Source organism: Lepisma saccharinum, chromosome 10 (assembly GCF_977018435.1).
Source record: "Lepisma saccharinum chromosome 10, izLepSacc3.1, whole genome shotgun sequence".
Classification (NCBI taxonomy): domain Eukaryota; kingdom Metazoa; phylum Arthropoda; class Insecta; order Zygentoma; family Lepismatidae; genus Lepisma; species Lepisma saccharinum.
The window spans coordinates 85,487,203-85,509,325 of NC_139238.1; the positions used below are offsets into that span (position 1 = coordinate 85,487,203).

Sequence of the window (22,123 nt, forward strand, 5' to 3'; positions counted from 1 at the left end):
AATAACCTCATATATAATATCTGCCAGTTTGGGGCTAGAGCTAAAAACGAACATTTATAGCACAGAATTATCCACCGTCTGTAAGGGGCGGCTACAGGAGAACTACTACATATATTTCCTTTTAAAGCGTTAATAATTCCTTACTGTATTTTCCATTTTCTGCTGGAAATAAAGTAAAACTTCATCTCTGTCAAACTCAAAATTGAATTTTAAGATTTCCACACTTTTATACTGTGCTTGTGACTAATTTAAAATTGTGTATTGTATAATCACTTCTTGTGTAAAAGAAAAAGAAAGAAATGTAATAGTATGCTGTTTTGTCACTTAGCAACCAGTTGTTGAAAACAAATGAAGGGAGATAACAAGGACGTTTTGTGTGTACTTCAAATCACTTTAAATCGAGAATAAGTTAATGTATTTATTTAGTGCAAATAATAAGTATACTCAGCAGAGAAAGTGTTGCGATTTAAAACTATATACATTACTGTTATTTTGCTGTGAAGTAGAACAGTGATTTACTGAGTATGATGTAAAATGTTCAAGCCTCAACGACACTTGCATGCTTATGATTCAGAGTTGTCAATAAGGTTTGAATGGCGCTGCCAGAGTATTTCAACGGGGTGGGGGCGTGCTTCAGTGGCCATGGCTGCTCATAGTCACTCACTCTCTTATCCCAATCTTCATCTCTCATTTTTCTTCTTTAGGTATAGACCTAGGCTTTTTCCCTTTTCTATTGTTTTCTATCCTTTCTGTATGTTCTTCGTTCTTTCTCTCTCTCCTATTTTTCTCTATTTCTTCCCTTTTCCCTCAAATATTTGCATTCTCTCTCATTTTCTACTTTTATCATGCCATTTTCTTTCTTTCCATCTCTCTCTTTTTCTTCCTTCTCCTCTTCCTAATCTTCCTTTCTCTTCCTCCTTTAGCCTGTCCTTATCTATCGTTCTTCCCTTTTTCTTTTCCTCTCCTCTTTCTCTCTCTCTCTCCTCTATGCTATCTCTTTCTCCTTTTTTCTCCCTTTCTTCTAACTTTTTCTTCCTCTGTTTCCTCTCTGTTTCTCTATGTATCTCTCTCTGTCCGTTATTGTTTCCATACTTTCTTCACTCTCTCTGCTTTGATTCCTCTCTCCCTCTCTTACCCCCCCTGTGTGTAATTCTTGCTTTATCATAAATGATTCATAATATAGGCAATTTGGTTGGGCAATCGTTGTAGGTTTCATCATATCATCACCCAACCTCATCTTCGCAAATTAGCCGAAAGTGGCACAAGAAGCGAAGAAAAATCAAGTAAATCAATCAGCCAATCAGACAGTTACCATTTTCATAAAATGCCCTCAAAGCTACAGCTCGTTTGAGCTTCGCTCCAGCGATCAATGTATGTAAATGGCGTATATTGGTGATGCAAATGAGAATAAGTGTTGCCAACTCTCCCAAAGAAACAAAAAGAACACATTTTTATGCTACACCCTGTGTAAGGTATAACAAAACACACACAATCTGTAGCATACTTTATAGCTAGAGAAGCAAGCAAATGAATAATGCGAGGGAATAAGGACCAAAGTCTTCTTCAGATCCACAGCAAATCATTGAACGAGAAACCCTTGTAGCAGTTTCCAACGGTGCAGAAAGAATCAACCAAGAGTTTATACGTCCGAGTAAAAGAACCCGCAATATATCCTCGCAAAATCGTCTTTTCTATCTGTCCTTAACTACATTCGTCCTTGGAAACACGAAGTTCTCCAACATCTCCCCTTCCCCTTCTCCACTCTGCAGATTCTCCAGATTTCATTCTCCCGAAAACTGGATTGTCAATAAACGAAACAAAATTGCTTCCTTCGTCTGTTTTTACGATCGTGAAACTCTCATCCACCGGACGAGGAAGCTCTGTGTTGGTATCTCTCTTTCTTACTGGCTATATGTCTGTCTTTGTCTGTATCTCGTCCTTATACACATTAATATCTGACGTACCCTCTCTCTGTGTTCTTCTGTCACTCTCTTCAATTTTGATCTCTATCACTCGTCAGTTCTCTCTCTGTTAATTCTTTGTCTGCATTTATCTATCCATCTGTAAATCTTTATATGTATAAACACACATACATACACTATGTTGCCAAAAGTCACCGGACACCCAAGTGAAAGTGGCGGTAGCGTCATGGTCTGGGGCTGTTTCTGGTTTTGGCTAGGGCCATTAGTTTCTGTCAATGGCAACATGAAGAGAGGTGTTTATGAGGACATTTTAAACCATATCACACCGTGGCAACAGTTTGGAATGGGCCCTTTTCTCTATGCCACTGCACATAAAGCAAGATCCATTGCATCGTGGTTTGAGGACTATCAGGTGCTTAGCTGGCCCGCTCAAAGCCTCGACTGGAACGGTTCCAGTGGAACCCCATGGAACATCTTTGGGATGAACTGGAGCGGCGGTAACGTACCAGACTCACTGGACCGAAAACCATCCATGAACTACTCACGAGGCTACAGGACGAATGGAAACAAATCATACCTGCAATATACCAGAACTTAGTGGATAGCCTGTCCCGAAGAGTAAATGCTGTAGCGAAGGGAGATCCAACACTTTGTTGGTTACTTGGCTGGTAAAAAAGAAAGTAAAGTGCTCCCCTGTGCTTTTGCACCACGCCTTTAAGGCGTGTAGGGGGTGTGGAGTTAGGGCCCCACACTTTCTTGATCACCCCCCCCCCCGAGTTTCCTCCAGGTAACCACTTTATACGACGCTAGGTTACCTGGCTGGTGTTTTTAGAATGAGCAGCACTCGGTGTCCAGTGACTTTTGGCTATACAGTGTATATACAGGGGTATAAAAACAAACTAATTCAGGTATCATACCCTTTTTCTCAGGAGGCATCTTTTTATTTGGGGGGGGGGGGGCAAATATGGTCTAAGTTATCGATAAATCCAATTAAGATAAGGCTACACGTTTTGAAATATGATCGTAAACATTTAATTTATTAATGAATACAATATTGGATTAAAAATCATTCTTGTGTTGGAGTGGCCCTCCTAACAAAGACTGAACTAATATCAGCATCAATAACTATGCCATGCATTCTAATATACGTATGGCCGACTCCATAATATCGCCGCAGACTTTAAAATTGGGCTAAAAACAGTGAAAAAAATTACAATAACATGTTTATTACTCTAATTTAATGTTAGGTGCCATACAGAAAACACACAAACATTAACAAATACACACTGTACTCATTATTTTATACATAAGTTGCTATTTATGTATCCGGAACTGGCAACACTAACGTTGCTAGGTAACATCTAATATATTCATCGTAAAGTTGGACATTTCCATGGTACATGTACCCAGAACGTTGTGCTTACGGATGCTATTTTTGTTTGTTACAGGGACTTGAAAATTTTATCGGAGGCCAACAATGAAATTGACTCGAGAATATTTTCGAGCAATGATTTTCTACTACTTTCGACGTGTATTATCTCAACAACAGTACATCGATCAATTCACTTTGACTTTTGGCGATGAAGCACCATCTAAAAGCACTGTATATCACTGGTTTAGTGAATTCATTCGTGGCCGTCGTTCGCTCACGGACGAATCTAAAGAAGGCCGTCCAAAATCGGTTGTTGTGCCAGAAAACATTGATGCTGTGCGAGAACTGATAATGCAAGATCGTCATGTGACATATATTGAGATTGAGGCATCCCTGGGCATTAGTATGACTAGCATACATAAGATATTGCATGAACATTTAGCCGTGAAGAAGATTGGTTTGCGTTGGATCACGCATAATTTGACAATCGCTCAAAAAAAGGCTCGTGTCGATTGGTGCAAACAAATACTCACAAAATACAATCGTGGTGCTTCAAAAGCCGTGTATAACATCTACACAGGTGACGAATCTTGGATCTATGCATATGAGCCCGAAAGCAAACAGCAGTCGACGGTGTGGGTGTTCCAAGATGAGCCAAACCCAACAAAAGTTGTTCGTGCAAGAAGCACTTCGAAGCAAATGGTCGCCTGTTTTTTTGGGGGAAAATGGACATGTGGCTACAGTGCCACTAGTGAATCGTAGAACCGTCAATTCTGAATGGTACACAACCATTTGTTTGTCAGAAGTCTTTGGGGAAAAAAAAGCAACCAGCGACGCAGCATCATTCTTCACCATGACAATGCGAGTTGTCACACATAGGTCCAAACAACTCAGTATTTGACCAGTGAAAACATTGAATTGATGGCTCATACACCGTATAGCCATGATTATCACACAATGATTTCTTTTTATTCCCGTACGTGAAGAATAAGCTACGTTGTCAACGATTTGCGACGCCAGAAGAAGCGATTGATGCGTTCAAAATGCATGTTTTCCAGATACCTCAATTGGAATGGACAAAGTGCTATGAGAATTGGTTCAAACGTATGCAAAAGTGCATCGATCATCATAGGGAATATTTAGAAAAACAATAAAACCATTTTCAATGATAAATATTTTTTTGTTTGTTATTCCGGATACATAAATAGCAACCCTCGTAGAAGGTAATGGAAGTTTCCATAAGCGAACTAAATATCTTAGAAAAAAATATTTTTTCACTCCATCACTTTTCTATCAGCAACTCTACCTGTAACTCATCTTATCCCATATTGTGTCTATTAATATTTCGACCTCTCCTTCTTAATTTATCTCTCCCTCTTTCCTTTTCACTCATCTACTTTTCTTCATATCTCGCTCCTTCTTTCAATGCCTTGTCTCTCTCTACACACCCATATACTAGATGCATGCCAACATATACAGGGTGTCTCATAAAGGACTTTACAACTTTGCAACCATATATAAATTTATTCACACGACTTACAGAGCTGGTTTTGGTTTCAATTTTGTATCAAAATATCAAAAGTTCAATGTGACTTCCATTGGTAATTTGGCAGACATATCCCATCTGAAGTCGATTTCTTGCCAAAAGTGGCCTAAAAGCAAAAAGGGTCTACAAAAGTTTTCAGACCACCCCTACCTGTTACACTCGCTGATCCCAGAGCAAGAATCTACACTGACTTTGCTGCAGTAGGTTCCCTCATTTGCTCAACGTCATCAGCTGTCACAAGTTGACACGCCCTGTGGATTTCTAATGGCGTACTGCCACTCATAAGTGGTAGGCCTACTGGGATGATCCCTACCACACTCGGTACGAAAATTTCGTTGAACTGTTGTTGCTGACTTCGATTCTTCAAACCAAAACACACAGCGAGCACGCTCGGGACCAGTGAAGGCAGCCATTTTGGTGCAACTGTCGCTAGCACTATCGGTGGTGTAATTCGGAACTAAGCTACCACGTGAGTCAAAACTTGATTTATATTGCTACAAAATGACACCAAAACAAGTTCTGTGAGGCGTGTGAATAAATTTATATATAATTACAAATTTGTAAAGTCCTTCATGAAACACCCTGTATTAGTATTATTTCAATATGGTTACAATTATCAATCATGGCTTGATGCCCTGTAGCCGAGTGGTTATCACATCGCGCTGCGACGCCAAGGGTCCCGGGTTCGAATCCCGCTCGGGCTTCGGTTGTGAATGTTCATTCATCAATTTCATCATTTCATCACTCATCCCCATCTTCTCAAAATTATCCAAGTAAAATAAACTAAATCGATCAATCAATCTATATAAAAACTACATCTACGGAAAATAAGATGTGTGTGGTGCGTGTGAATAATTATCTTTCTATGAATTTCATATATGGCCTATCTCATGATTAGAGCCCGGAAGTTCAGGCATTTATTTTCGTCAAAATAGGCAGGCAAAAAGGCATTTATAATGTGGAAAATAGGCACTAAAAATGGGAAAAAAGGCAAAATAAACCGAAAAAAGGCACATTTAGAAGTCGCTTACTTTTATTTATAATTTCTGGCAAAATGTTAAAATCTAAATTGGGAAGAGCATTTCAATTTTCTCCGTCTTGATTGCACATAACTACAAGGTGCTTTTTAAGTTCTCAACATTCATTGATAGTCGTCTGCCAGAGAGAATGTTTTTCATAATAGAAAATGATCTTTCTACTTCGACTGAAGTTATTGGAGCATACATATAACAAGCTAATGTAGCTGGACTCATTTCGGTAACAGCATTTTCACCTTTAAGAATATCACAAATTGTTTTCAATTGTTTTAAGTCCTCATTTGCACTCACTACCCGTTTGCACTTTTCCGCAACAGCTAACCCCTTTTCTCCTGGCACTTCGATCATCTGCTGCATAGATTCCTCGAAGATTTTCATGGATGCTATAATTGTAATTGTCTCTGGCAATGCACCATAATGTGCAAAAATAAATTTGAATAGCACAGGGTTTTTTTCACTTCACGAATTGAAGCCGCTTCATTTTCTGGAAGATCATCGATCATCTCACTGATTTTTTCAAGGTTGTTAGCATAATATATAGCTGCTGATATCCAGGTTCCCTATCTCGTCAAGATTGGTTGCTGAGGTAAACTAAGCTCAATCGCAACTTCCTGAAATTTTCGGGTTCGAAAGGGAGATTTCAGAAATATTTTCTTTGTGTTCGAAATCAACCTGTCCACTTCAGCAGTCAATCATGCACAAGAAATGTTAACCGAAAGGCAATATCCTAACTCAGCATGAAATACTTTTTTCTCACACTTTTCTCCTTCAGCAATGTTGAAACATGCGTGAGTTCAATATTACTTAAATAAGGCGAAAATTATTCACATAATAAACGGAAGAAAAATAAATGCCAACAACGTTTTTGGGGAGAAAAATAATTTATATACACATTTTTTTTAAAAAAAATTGTCAAATTTCATTTAAAAAGGCAAAAAAAAGGCATTATAATTGAAAATAGGCAGTGGGGTCCCAAATAGGCAAAATAGGCAAAATGAAAAGGCTTCCAAAACATTCGAAACAACATAAGAAACGTATATCCGGAAAAATTTTATCAATATATGCAGTAGATAAAAAGAGGCATTTTGCCAAACTTCCGGGCTCTACTCATGATCTACTTCATCACAGTATCCCTCTATTTGTAATCCTGTCATTATTTCTATCTATATTTCTCTGTCTGACTTAGTGGCTTAGTAGTCAGCATATCGAGGTAAGAAACCAGACGTCCAAGGTTCGAACCTGCCTATGAATATACTCTATTCCGAGAACCTGTGGAGCAAGGCTGCGCATAACGGCAGAGAAAGGGAGAAGGGGAGTGGGAGGAGCGAAGCAGTACACGCTACTGCAAAGGCTGGACACCGCAGTCGCTTTTCCCCTCCACGCAATCCCGTTCCTTTGGACTTTTCCATTGGTCGAGCTCTCGCGAGTCACTATTTGCGCAGAGACTCGTTTCATTCGTGCCCTCCAGAGATTTCCGGGACAGAATATAGTTGTATCATTGCCTTTGATCCATTATCAGTGCTTCAGTTCATCATCCATAAAATAACCATCTTGGTTGATTGATTGATTTGGTTATTTCATCTCGCATTTCTGCTACTTTTGGCTAATCGCGATGAGGATGAGGGATGGTATGATGAAATTGATGAAGGGACACTCACATGGAACACCTATGCCCAGTCCGAGACTGTACGGCGTCGTAGCGCGCTGTGCTAACCACTCCGCCACGGAAGCCGACAATAATAATAATAATATTAATAATAATAATAATAATAATCTAATAATAACAATAATAATAATCATCATCTTGAAAATTAGAGTGTGTGTATATGTTTTAGTCTCTCTACCACCTACTTTTTTCCCCTTTTCGCTGCTTCTCTTGCTATGCATACACGTGCAAACACACACACACACACACACACATATACAAAGAAAGAGAGAGAGGAATAGATCTGTAACTGTCCCCATGCCTCGTCCATTTGTTTGCGTACATGAATTTTCCATTATCCAATTTTCCACTTCAGTTCGATCGACGTCACTCATGAACTTATGACAGGAGAAACTCCGCGAGAAGATCAATCCGTCCTCGACGCGACGAAGCCTGCCAATAGAGGCGCTACTTTGGAAGCTCTTCAAACGAGTGCTCTGAGGCAATTGGAAAATTCACTGAACGGCTTGCATTCTCATCTTAAGTCGCGCGAGCTTGACACACTGATTTAACACCTTCCGTATTAAACTCCTGCATGGGAGGACCACTTTCGCTCGCTTGTACTCGTTCGAGGCTCTCACACCCTCGAGCGTATACGATGGAATGTCACTTTAATATGACAATAATCATATGTAAAATATGCATCCTGGCAGTTTCAGCCCACATTTTCATATATCACTGTGTGTTGGTAACATAGACAATACTTCATTTTAACATGGAGATGACGACTATGTTCACTTAACTTTCAATATTACTGTGTCTTTCACTTCATTGTAAAAACTGTAGTTCTACTATTCAGTTTTAAATGAAGAGAAGTGAGTGAGAGAGAGAGGAGGGAGGGAGAGAAAGAGAGAAATATAATAAGATAGAGATAGGGGAGGGAATATTACCGAGAAATCAGAGGAAGATATGTGGAGAGGGACAGAATAAACGAAATAAGAAGAGAGAAAACATACACAGAGCGAGCGAGAGAGAGAAACACTGTATATATAATGTATATGTGTATGTATGTGTATATATATATATATATATATATATTCACAAACATTTTAGAAAAAAACTGAAGGAAAAAATATTCTCTCTAAACTTGTACGCTAATTACGACGCTGATATAAGTAATCATTACAGGAGATTGAAAAGAGACCCTCACAGAGTAACACTTATAGGCTACCCTATTCCATGACCCAAACCTAGAACCATGTTTTTGTAGTGCTTCTAACCGAATTTTAAAATCTACGGCGATATTATATAGAGTCGGCCATTCATACATTAGAATGCATTGCGTAGTTATTCATGCTGTTCCCAGTTGAGTCTTCTTTAGGAGAGCCACTCCAACACAAGAATTATTTTTAATCTAATCTCGTATTAATTAATAAATTAAATGTTTTAAGATAATATTTCAAAACGTGTAGCTTTATATCAGTTGGACTTATGGATTTCGTAGACCATATTTGCCTCCAATCCCCTAAAATAGAAAAGCTGGCTTCTGAGGAAAAGGGCCTGTAGACTGAATTCCTTTTAGTTTTTTATAATCCTGTATATGTGTCCGGTTTAAAAGTATAACGAAAGAAAAATTAATAACTTGTAAGTTTATAAAGACACTTTCGTAAAGTTTTCTTCTACCTATAGAGTAACTCAAAAGGTATTTTTTTAAATACCTAATACACATACATATGTGAACAATTAGTATCAGAAAGCATGTTATGTTTATTGTTATTAACGAAAATGAAGTTTAGTTAGTTACTATTTCAGGAGAATAACGATGAAAAACTCAATATGCTGACCAAGGCAGAAATTTATTTTATTATAAAACATAAACTAAACGTAACGTTTCAACCTTCTAGCAAGGTCTTCTTCAGACTCTGCACCAAGTATAATTAATAATAATAATAATAATAATAATAATAATTGGTGCAGAGTCTGAAGAAGACCTTGCTACAAGGTTGAAACGTTACGTTTAGTTTTTGTTTTATAATAAAATAAATTTCTGCCTTGGTCAGCATATTGAGTTTTTCATATCATGGAAAAAAGGCTTAATGGTGTTAGAATAACGATATAAAAGATGTTTTAAATGGGAAAGAAATTCGCGTAAAATACATATTCTACCACTTAATTCAAAGAATAAGTAGTTTCACAGTTTTCAAAATGTCAAAACTTTAAGTTCTATGTAAGATGTCACACATCATAAACATCCATAACTTTTAAAGATTTTTCTTGAACAAGGAGTGTAAAAGTTAATAACAAAATAAACTAACTCCGCATTTCAGTACACTAACTGTATGAAATTTGGAAATAATAAAATAGCAGTTGTGCTGGATTCATTTGGTGCATCGAGTATAAAAGTCTGACCAAGAATATAATATTATCAATAATAATAATTTGGAATAAAAGTCTTTATTTTTATTATTTTGTTATTTACTATTTATAGTAATAACTATAATTATTGTTATTATTTGTACTATTCAAGTTTATCCACTGTCTGATCTCCCCTACAAAAATTCTGGTGTCGCCCATGATTGGACATCACTGTAAGCTGTAGAAGATGGGAAGATAGGAATAAGACATCATTGATTATTACTACTAAATTATAATGTGTGCGTGTATGTGTGTGTGTGTACACTTAGGATACACTTTACTAATTTAAGGCAGTTAGTTGCCCCATGAAGATTTCGTAATGTTTTGGTAAAACGCTGCGGTTCTATTTGTACGCAAGACGACGTTGCTTAGTGGGTTAAAAAATGTAGATAGAGAGAGTGAGAGATAAATGAGTAAAAAAAGAGAGGGGGGAGGGAGACAGAGAGCACGAGAACCAAATAGATCAGCTCCAGTCAATAATACCAGTGCTGGCCACTATGCGGCGCTGGGTGCAATCATCTGCAGCGTACCCCCGTCGCTGCTTGGGAAGCAGATATCAGTCGGCTGTGTGTCGGCAGAGAGGGACGGTTACGCCACCGAGAGGAAACATATCTGTCGTTTCACATTCCGCTGTGTCAACCCCCCCTACATATCACATCACGCGGTAAGTACCTTTGCATATATTCTCTGATCAGTGTGCGGTGTTGCGCTGGGACATTGCGTCGGTGCAGATTTTTTTTTCCGGGACGCGATTTCGACGCGGGATATTTTCCGAGCGTCTCGTCCGGGGTCTCAGGTGTAATGGTGTTCCTTTATGTATTTGTTGTTGTTGTTTTTTAGGACCGACGCAGGGTACGTTACACAATCTCCCCCTTTTTTGGTGCGGGATGTTTCGTGATCTCGTGTCGCGAGCATCGTGTGAGATTCGCGAAACATCCGCAGTACTTCTGCAGTTTTTTTTTTGCCTCCGCCGAAATGCAGCTATTCCTCCGAATTTTTTTTGCACCCGGTGCAAGAGAGGGGATGAATCCGTAACGTTCCCCCCTCCACGCCACCCGGAGATAACGAAACAATCCCGACGGGGAAAGTACTCCTCGAACCCCCGCAAAGTAAGATCGGTGTCAAGGACGATGCAGGAAGCTTTTTGACTCTGCCCCCTTCCCCCTCCCCGCCTCCCTCCCCCCGTCGCCCTCTCCTCACGTATACCGTAGCACCATATCGATTTACACGGGGACAACCCGCGTGTGTGTGTTTGTGTGTGTGTGTGTGTGTGTGTATCTTTACGTGCGTGGAAAATGTGTGCGTGCGTAAGGCGGTCTGCTTGCTCGCTTCGGTATGCATTTCTTAGAAGCTGGCCTTCGCTGATAAGTGCGTGAGTCTCTGCATATTAATTACGCGGGCAGGATAGACAGAGCAGCAATAACGAAGGGGTGGAGCCTAGCGACGAGATAAGAACTAGCAAAGAAAAGCGAAAGCAAATAGTACAAACGTACAACAAAACATAGAAAAAGTCGTAGATTGAGAAAACCAAAGACAAGAGCAAAAATAAGTGAAGAAGACATGCAGTGGAGTAATAATAAGATCAATAGCATAGAAAAAGGCTAACGGTGTGTAGAGAACAGAAAGGATGCACAAGCAATGTAAGCAAATGGAAAACCACAACGATCAGATGAAACTTAAACGATTATCCATTGCGAATAAGGTACAGTAGGGTAACACAGAGAAAGCTTGAATTTTATTTTGAAGGCCACTTTATGCACAGATAGGCCGATAAGGACAGGACCTACAGTTTAAAGTGGGATCCGTGTCTTCACCGGGTATCGAACCATCGATCCCTTGATTACAATGCAACGATGTTACCAGTAAGCTACCAGGAAGGCTATGGAAGCTAGTGGATCAATTCAGCGTCGCGTTTCCGCCACTTTGGCGACGATGAGGATGATTGTTTGAGTTTTTGTTTTAAGTACACTTTGTGCACAGTAAGGCTAACCGAGACTGGACCTACAGTTTAAAGTGGGATCCGAACCACTATGTGCCTGCAGCGAGTATCGAACCCGGGACCCCTTGATTACGCCATCGGGGAGGCAGGATGAAGTGATGAGTATGTGAAATTAATGTAGTAACCAAGGCCGGGACTCGATCCCGGTAACCTTGATTGTCTCGCCTTGTAATCAAATCCAGTGGAGATGTGAGTAATGAGGTATTCCAGTGTTCAAACAGTTCTGACGGTTTATGAATATCGCCATTTGTGAGGATACAAATGAACACATGATCATGTAATCTTAATTGGACATTATCGATTGTCTAGTACCTTAAACTATACTTACTCATACCCTACGTTTCCACAGAAAGTCTCTTCTCTAGTCTTCAGTGAATTTTTTTTGCCGATGGTGGGAATCGAACCTGCGACAAACCTGTGATTTGGCTATAAATCCGGTGCTTTAACCAACTAGTCCAAGGCGTCCCCGTAGTAAAACCAAAGGTCTGTCGTAGGTTCGATTCCCACCATCGGCAAAAAAATTTCACTGAAGACTAGAGAAGAGACGTTCTGTGGAAACATAGGGTATGAGTAAGTATTGTTTTAGGCACTAGACAAAGGATAATGTCCAATTAACATTGCATGCTAACATAGAACCATTGTCACTAACATTCAGAGCAATGAACGCATAGCAAGGCAGGAAGAGAAAGCACGTGAAAAAAGACAGAGCATCACAAACTAATTCAAGATTAGACAGGGAACTTCGGAAAGGCAACCAGTAAATTCCATCGAGAATGATTAGAGAAAACCCTTACATGGGAAAGTATCAAGCTTGTGCTAATGAAAAGACAGAATCGTACTGATTGAACAATTGAATATCGTATACTCTTAATACGATTTAGTCAAAACTGAACCCAAAATAATATTTTGACGGAATCGAGTGTTGAAGGTGTCAACTTGCAGTAGCCATTATTTTATCATCGTCGGATGGATCTTTCCACTATCAACACAGCATTACCATGAAAATGTTCCAAAAAGTTTTTCCCAGCCAACTCACTATGGGTGATGAAAAATCGGTAAATTTACGCCATAGAACATTCCACACATTTCATTAATATAAATGCGATTCTATAATTACAAGATAATGGCTAATACGATACAATTACTTCCGAGAATGACACAACATCTAACATTACGAAATGAGTATATGAATAAGACTAAATGTCGTGTGAATATATAGATTTTTTTCAATTTTAAACACGTCATTTTTAACAGTGTATCTTCCATTTCGGAGAAGACGAAAAATATGAACTTATGTAAGACGCCACAGCCTCGCAAGCTGTTTAAAAAAACCGTACAGTCCCCGCAAGATTCGGTATGTCCAATCTGTAAGAAAGCAGTTGTTTTGGGAAAGCTCTGTTTTCAAGAAATTTGAAACCTCGACCTCAAAAAAGCACACTAAATTATGATTTTAAACGTCACGCATCCTCTCGAAACAATATTTTACTTCGCTTCTTGTGCCACTTTTGGCTAATTTGCGAAGATGAGGATAAGTGATGATATGATTAAATTGATGAATGGACACTCACAAACATCCATGCCCACGCCAGAATTCGAACCCGGGACACCTGGCGTCGTAGCGCGATGTGATAACCACTCTGCCACGGTGGCCGGCGAGTTTACACATATGATGAAAAACAGGCTTTTTATTTCAGATAAGAATGCTAAAGGTCATTAGATTCTGACACACATTGAAGAAACCAAATGACTTAAAGCATTGTTTCTTTACTTACATTCAATTCTAAATTTCAATCTCAAAGAGGGGTGCAAGGATTTACATTCTGGTAAGGCATCCAAGAGTTAAACTTACGAATAATAAACCCCGATAGCTGCAATGTTGTAGGGCAACGAGGCCTCTGGCGCTTGGAACAACGGTCTTGTTGTCCTGTGTTTGTCCTGTGTTTGTCCTTTGTGTGTGCCGACTGACCATTTACAGACTCAGCTTTAAACTATGGTATGGGTATTATATCTTCGGAGACAGTATAGTTGTAGCTCTTGTTAAGTAATGAATGTACGAGTTTTAAAAATTGAGTAACCAGACATATTTCGTTGTCTTGCTAGAGTCCTGCTTTCTATTTTGTATTTGTTAAGGAGCTCATCACCGTATTGTGTCACGGACAGAGATAGACTGTATGCTGATGTGCCCATTAATATTACAAACCAATTAAATTCTCAAAAAACAACAGTTCAATCTCGTCATCGTAAAGAAATGATAATCTATCTATATATCTAAAAATGGATGAGTGTGTGTGTGTGTATTTGTTTGTTCCTGCATAACTCTCGAACCCCTGGAGCGATTTCAACCAAACTTTGTACACGTATCACTTGCAATCTGGAAATAAATACTGTGAGGGTAAGACACCCCTGGCACCCCTAGGGGTAAGGTGGGAAGGGGTGACATGTAAAAATAATCGAGAACCACCGATATTAAATTCTGCACAAACAGACAACAGTGACTGTATGAAATCCGCACAACGATGGTGTTTCCCGGGTTGTCTAACATTTAGGCTGTGTTGCGAATGGAATCCATAGTTTTCGTGACACGCCCAATGCGGTTCAACTTCTTCACCTATCGGCATGGGGGTTGAGATGGTGTGAAAAATAAAATGCCACAAATGACCTAGATTAGTGTCGAATCCATAGTTTTCGAAGTCGCTAAGCTAATTGGTGACATTCACGATCACATTTAAAATTAGTTACATTTTTACACTATAGTTAGAATTGATTATTTTCTGTCTAATACAAGATTGGGATAAATAAATACCCGGGCAACGCAGGGTAATCAGCTAAAAGAAAGGAAGGATAATCAGGAAGTGGAAATTAAGTAATATAAAAGATGTCATTACTCCCAGACAGTTAGCAATCAGTCCAGCCAGGAAATATTAATGGAATGCTTATGTCAGTTATTGCCGAGTTGGATTTACTGAGGAGCATAATCAGGAAATGTGCGAGAAGGAAGGATGACACCTGAATGACTGGGGATTGTTATGTGGAAAGACAGGAGAATAAATAGTTGGGGGAAAAGAGTGAAGGGGGATTCAATCGTGACTCGTTGGTGAAGTAGGAATTGGGAATTATCTCCGCAGTTCCGAGAAGATTCATGTCTATCGCTGAGGCGGGTAAGAATACTTATTTTCCTATCCAAATAAGTGCCAGGCACAACCATGACGATGTAAAACGCATTTGAGTGTGGGAGTCCTTTAAAATGCTTTTAAGGTTGTGTTTTCACCTCTCGCAGGTGAGGACATGGAGGCTTACCATTATTTATAACTAGCTGATTGCCCGGCGTTGCCCGGGTATTTATTTATCCCAATATTGTATTAGACAGGAAAATACTCAATTCTAACTATAGTGTAAAAATGTAACTAATTTTAAATGTGATCGTGAATGTCACCAATTAGCTTAGCGACTCCGAAAACTATGGATTCGACACTAATCTAGGTCATTTGTGGCATTTTATTTTTTCACCCCCTCTCAACCCCCCATGCCGTTAGTTGATCAACGTGGAGTTGAACCGCATTGGGAGTGTCACGAAAACTATGGATTCCATTCGCAACGCAGCCTGAATGCTAGGCAACCCGAGAAACACTATCGTTGTGCGGGATTGCATAGAGTCACGGATGTCTGTGCGGAATTTAATATCGGTGGTTCTCGATTATTTTTACATGTCATCCCTTCCCACTCCACCCCTAGGGGTGCCAGGGGTGTCTTACCCCCACAGTATTTATTTCCAGATTGGAAGTGATACGCGTACCAAGTTTGGTTGAAATTGCTCCAGGCGTTCGAGAGTTATGCCGTAACAAACAAATATACACACTCACACACACACACACACACATCCATTTATATATACATACATATATGTATATATATATATATATATATATATATATATATATAGAGAGAGAGAGAGAGAGAGAGAGAGAGATATTAGTGTGTAAATAGTATCTAGCTTAAACACAGCAGCAAATCGATCCCAGTATCGAGAGTATGTTACCCAAGGAGGCGAGCCAATCTATTCAGTCTCCAGGTAACTGAAGGTACGATACGTTATAGCTTCTTTACACTTCACGTTTGCAGAAAAAGGTTTCACCCTCACAAGACGAACAGTTCACTCTGCAGAGTAACACATTGTGAGGCATTTTCTTCCACATATGTTTACAATTCCCATCCACAATCATGTAAACATTTTACTCTCAAAACAGCTCTTGTTTACAGTTTATTTTCACATTGGTTACACTTCACGCTCGTAAGAACTTTGTTTACACTTCACTCTCACGTGGGTATTTATTTATATTAATTTTCGCAAGAGACTTGTTTACATCTCATTGTTGCATTTACTCGTGCAGGATCTTTGCTTATTAATTGCCTGAACGTTAACGAAAATAGTTGATTATTGGCATGCAATGTTAATTAGACATTATCCATTCTCTACTGCCTTAAATAAGTATAGATAAAACACTAAATAATGGGCAATATCAAATTAAAACTGTATGTCAACTTTATTTGTGTTCCACGGTTACAAGGACACTAGTTACAGTTCATTCTAATAAGGGGAATCGATTACACTTCTCTCACACATTATTTACCCGCAGTTTTCACAACAGCGTTTCCTTACACTTCGTTCCTACAAGAGTACTTGTTAACACTTCTCTCATGCAAGAAACTTAATTGAGTTTTACCCTTGCAACACCACCTCTCAAGAAGCATGTTAACATTCCATTCTTAATTCATTCTTGCAAGGATACTCTTTTACACATTGTTCACACTTCACTCTCACAAGGGCATTTACGAAGTCTCAGTTTTCACAATAGCGTTTGTTTGTACTAATTTCTCACAAGTTCAATTGTTTACACTTTACTCTTGCAAGAACGCTGCTTACATTTCACCCTCTCCAGGCCGTTTGATTGCATCTAGTATTCTCAACAACATTGTTTACATTTCTTTCTTAGGTGTCGTTGCCATTCTAACATGGATACTTGTTTGCACTTTGCTCTCTCGAGAATCTTGTTTACACCCTATTCTCACAAGTGCACACTTTAGTCTCGCAAGAAATTTATTAACATTTCATTCTTACAAGAACACTTATTTACGAATCAATGCTTACTAATGTCCCTTACTAACAACATAACATGCGTATACAATTCAAAAGAGTGCTTACTTACGTACCTTACTTACCAAAGTATATTCAACTACAACTATTTCCTCTGCCAGTAATATCCTCAAAAATATATTAATTATTGATTATTATAGCCATGTAGGAGAGAGCACAACAACTGTAATAGACCATTGAAGCTTTGTACAAAACATCTAACGTACCTATCTTCTTGTACGATAAATTCCAACTCTCTTCTTTCATCTGGGAATTTATTGAATAACATAGTCATATGTCTGTCACACTCTGAAATGACCAATGTTCCCAAAACACGTCTTAATTGTTTTAAAAAGCATATTTTTTTTACTATGTTACAATTGATCCCAAATAGGTCTGTAATGCATAAAATGCATAAAATGCATAAGCTGAGCCAATGTGTCGGTATCCAAACGTATCGGTTGGAACTCATTTGCCGATACCAGCCGATACTTTCCCGCCATTTATGGTCTTTCAGAAGGTCCCCAAAAATGCCGTTTGACATTTTCGCCGAGTCCAATTACCCTGGAAGTTATGCAAAATGCAATCTTTAATTTTCATTTTACACCAAAGTTGCATGAAAAACTGGATTTTGTTATTACATGACATCAATTTTATTATTCAGATGTAATTTTTGAATTACAACAAATTTAGTGGTAAATTGGTAAATTGGTGCATATAAATTGGAGAAGAATATTTATACACAAATATTGATCAATATCTTGAACAACTTCTAATTTTTGCAATTTTCAAGTATTGGTATTGGTATCGGTGGGAATCGGTGAGAATATCGGTTCAAAGTGGCTCAGCCCTTTTATCAATTCCATAAATACCCACAAAGACCATCGATAAACATCGGAAATGTTTGTAAGCCACTTCACAGACGTCTTCTATCCACATATATATTTACTTCGAACAAAAACCTTTTTACACTTAGTACCTTTTTCCGTATACTGAACGTTCATGTAGGGCATGATTTTCTTCTTTAAAGTTATATCCACACAGACAAAGATCTATAAGTTTCATGTCTCTATCGCCTTTGTGCAAAAGTTTCGGTTGAGTGACTTTTTGGACACCCTGTACAATGAGACCCACAAAACAAGAATGATCATGTACTAACTGGTACTTTCTGCAGGGTGCGCTCATTGAAGGGAAAGCTACATTACGTTCCTGCTATGTTTGATTGATTGAATTGAATGATTTGGTTTATTTTACTTCGCTTTTATGCCACTTTTGGCTAATCAAGATGATGAGGATGAGTGATAATATGATGAAATTAATGAAGGGACACTGGCAAAGAATACACATGCCCAGGCCGGGATTACGACCCGGGACTCCTAGCGTCGTGCTAACCTCTCTGCTACGGAGGTCGGCTCTGTTATAGTATAAGTATGTGTTAGGTGGGTTTTGGACTGGTAAACCTAGGTATTAATTTTCAAGGGCTGGATCTACCGATTCATACCACGAACAGTCAAGCTTATAAAAACCCCTTACGCTTCAAGATCGCCATTTTCTCACGGACTGTCCGTAGCTACGGTATAAACATCTGAGTTACACTCTTTCATGTAGTGCATAATAAGTTAATCCACCATTGGTAGGTAGGGAAATATGCTCATCTGGATTCTGATGAATAATTTTTAATTGTGCTGTGTATCCTTGTGCTGTATGCTCTGCTTTTCCATTGAGTATAGTTGGTTGCTTACATGCAAGGTTTCTTTTCTTTCACTCAGAATTGAAACCTACGGTTACTCCCGTTTGTTTGCTTTTCTACTTCGTTTGGCTAATCGCGAAGATGAGGATGAGTGATGATATGATGAAGTTGATGGAAGGATTCTCTTACCCCATGGCGCCGTAAGGCGCTGTTCTAACCAGTCTGTCACGAATGTTGGCATCATTTGATATTTTTGTTACTTAACGTCGCTTTCTGCAACTTTAGGCTAATCGCGACGACGAGGGTGTGATGGTGATCAAGAGACACTCACAAAGTACGCCCATGTCTATGTCGGGATGGATTCGAACCCAGGACCCCTGGCGTGCGTCGTGCATTAAGACGAACAACCGCAAAGAAGGCAAAGAAAAGGAACGAAGCGTCTGTTAGAAGTAGCAGCACAGCATTAGCTTGAAGCAACCGAGGGAAAAACAGAAATCGAAATCCATCTGGATACGAACCCAGGAATTGCCGAACAGGACCAGGCTACTTTAACCAATCTTCTACCGCCAGACAAGTGACCTTCAAGCGGCTTCTGCGACACTAGAAACAAAACAGGATCGCGCTCCGCATAACCTTTCGTCGTCTGCGCCGGAAGCAATTTGGGCCTCCCAGAGCATCATTAAAAGATAATGAAGAGGCAGAATATTTGTTGACGGAGCAATTAGGCGGGAGGGGGGCAATTGTAGCCGGCTTCTTGGGTGGGAACTTTGGGATGACCATTTTGAATGGTTCTCGGCCAAGAAGTTGTCGGGCATGAGTTACAGATGATAAAATTCCTACTTCGGAAGAAAATTTCCCTCAATGAAGCAAAACATCCCTCATTAAAATTCTTAAGCACTAAATCTGAAGTAACCTATTCAAAACCAAAATCTGTATTTTATAGCCATACAGTTGCCACAAGGAGACAAACTTCATAGCATTCAAAATGTTCGTTCTTACTTTTAAACTAATATATAATGATTTTGATAAAAATAAACGTCCCCTTACGATTTACCACCACTGTTAAAAGAAACGTAAACTTTATAGAGGATTTTTATTATGTTTGATTGTTGTTATCTAGCGTCGCTTTGCTGCCATTTTTGGCTAATCGTGAAAACTATAATGAGTGATGATATAATCACGTGACACTCACAAATGACACCCATGCCGAGACTAGGATTCGAACCCAGGACTCCTGGCGTCGTATCGTGCTGTACTGACCACTCCACCACGGTGGTCGGTCTTTTGAGAGGGAAAACTAGTATTGACATAAGATATAAATTACCATTGTAAGTCGTTTTTATTGTTTCATGGAGACATATTCTCTGGATGTGAAGTGTAAGGGTTAAAGGCACCCAAAAATCAACCTCGCTTCCCCGGTAACTGCATGTTGCAGGCTATAGAGGATCTGGCGCCTGTAGACACGGCCAGTGTAATCCTCAATAGGGCCTGTGTTGTGTTGTCCATACATGTGTGTAATTGTCCCTTGATCCATATCATCTCATTCTCATCTTCGCGATTAGTCAGAAAACAAAGTGAAACAAATAAAATCAATCAATAAAGACAAATAATCTCTTTTCAAAGGACCGTGGTCCTTTTTCAAATACTAGAATCACCATAGAAACCGTGAATATGTCAGAAAAAAATCCTGTATCATGCTAAATTGACGGAATTTTCCTAATTCTAGGGAAATTTTGTGGATTGATTTTGTTCCCTTGGAGTAAAACTCCTCTCCATTCCACTGTCACTGGATGTGGTGCTCCACCACCTCGCGTGCAAGTTTCCATAAATGCCAGCCTGAGATGGAGCATTGGATGCTGCAAGGATGCAACTAGGTGTTTGCTCTCTGTGGAGACGTTGCTTATCTTTCCGGGAAGCTGGTTTGCTTTCTCTCTCTCTCTCTCCCATCGCTGCACACGAAGATCACTTCCCCTAGAACTAGAACCGGTCTTAGACACGACAGAGTTCCACTCAGCACAGGGACATACAAATAGGAACGTTTACTGAGGGAATCCTAACATATTTGTGGATCACGTGATATTTTCGACTACAGGATAACCAATGTAGGTAATTCGGACTGATTTGAAAGGTTGAGTTGGTGTTTTAAGTCCACTTTATGCACATTAAGGCTAATCGGGACTGGACCTACAATTTAAAGTGGGATCTTAACCAATATGTGCCTCTACCGGATATTGAACCAGGGACCCCTTGATTACAAGGCGACGACGCTACCACTGCGCCATCGGGGAGGACTCGGACTGATTTGAGCTGTAATTTTGCATATTTTCAGTGAGTCAAATTGTATATCTTAATATATAGAGGAAGGTACCTAAATATGGAATAGGTTTCTAATATGGAATAGCAGGATATCTCTCCTGTATTGCACTGCAACGTAACGGTGGAAGCGTGAAATAATGAACAAGTTCGAACAAGTGTTCTCAGGTTACCAGCCAGGTTAAGTTCGAATCACGTCGCCAAAAAAAGCTACAATTCCAATGAACAAGTTGTATACTACTGCATAGCTATTAGCCTGTTGTGAAACATGTGGAACAGGAAAGAGACCATTAATTTGTATTATTTGCAGTTGTTTGATTATCGGAGGTGAGTTGTTTTTGATGTTCTTTTCTTCCTAATCATTTCGTATATAAAAATGTATGTATGTATGTATGTTTGTTCCGGCATAACTCTCGAACGCCTGGAACAATTTCAACGAAACTTGGTACACATATGACTTACAATCTGGAAAGAATACTTTGGGGGTAAGACACCCCTGGCACCCATTAGGGTGGCGGTGGGAAGGGGTGACATGTAAAAACAATCGAGAACGACCGATATTAGTGTGAAATCCATAGTTTTCGGGGTCGCTAAGATTGATTTATTCTTGCTCTTGGAGGTGAAACTAAAAATGTTTATAATCAAGTTTTGAGTTTAAGTAATATTATAGTGAATTTGTAAAAAAAACTATAATTTGTATACTGTGCTCAGACTTTTAAATACCTAACTATAGTTAGAATTCATTATTTTCCTGTCTCCGGGCAACGCCGGTTAATCAGCTAGTGTAATGTAAACGTAATGACAGTTATTTGGATATAAAGGTGTTATTGTAGTGTAGGTATTGTGAGATTTCAATGACTCTGTCGTTGGTTAGGACCGAATTTTGTAAATATGAAAACAAAGATGACCGGGTTCATAATATGAAATACCATACGAGATTGCAACATAGAAAAGTATTTCACATAGAGCATTGCTATAATTATCGTTACCTCTTTACAGGTGAGTAAGAAACGAAAGGTATGAGAAGGAAGAAATATGATGCCTTCAATTTAA

General features: G+C 39.1%; 2 protein-coding genes across 3 annotated transcripts in view; one reads left to right on the forward strand and one right to left on the reverse strand.

The window, feature by feature from the left end:
• The window catches only part of LOC145994005 (uncharacterized), a 202,546-nt gene that overhangs the window by 159,514 nt on the left and 20,909 nt on the right, over window positions 1-22,123 (reverse strand). The window lies entirely within an intron of this gene.
• Window positions 10,506-22,123, forward strand: part of LOC145994004 (acetylcholinesterase-like) — a 476,238-nt gene continuing 464,620 nt past the window's right edge. For both annotated transcript variants that reach the window (XM_083130064.1, XM_083130069.1), the window contains exon 1: window positions 10,506-10,601. The gene's annotated coding sequence lies outside the window, so the exon portion shown is untranslated. The remainder of the gene's footprint in view (window positions 10,602-22,123) is intronic.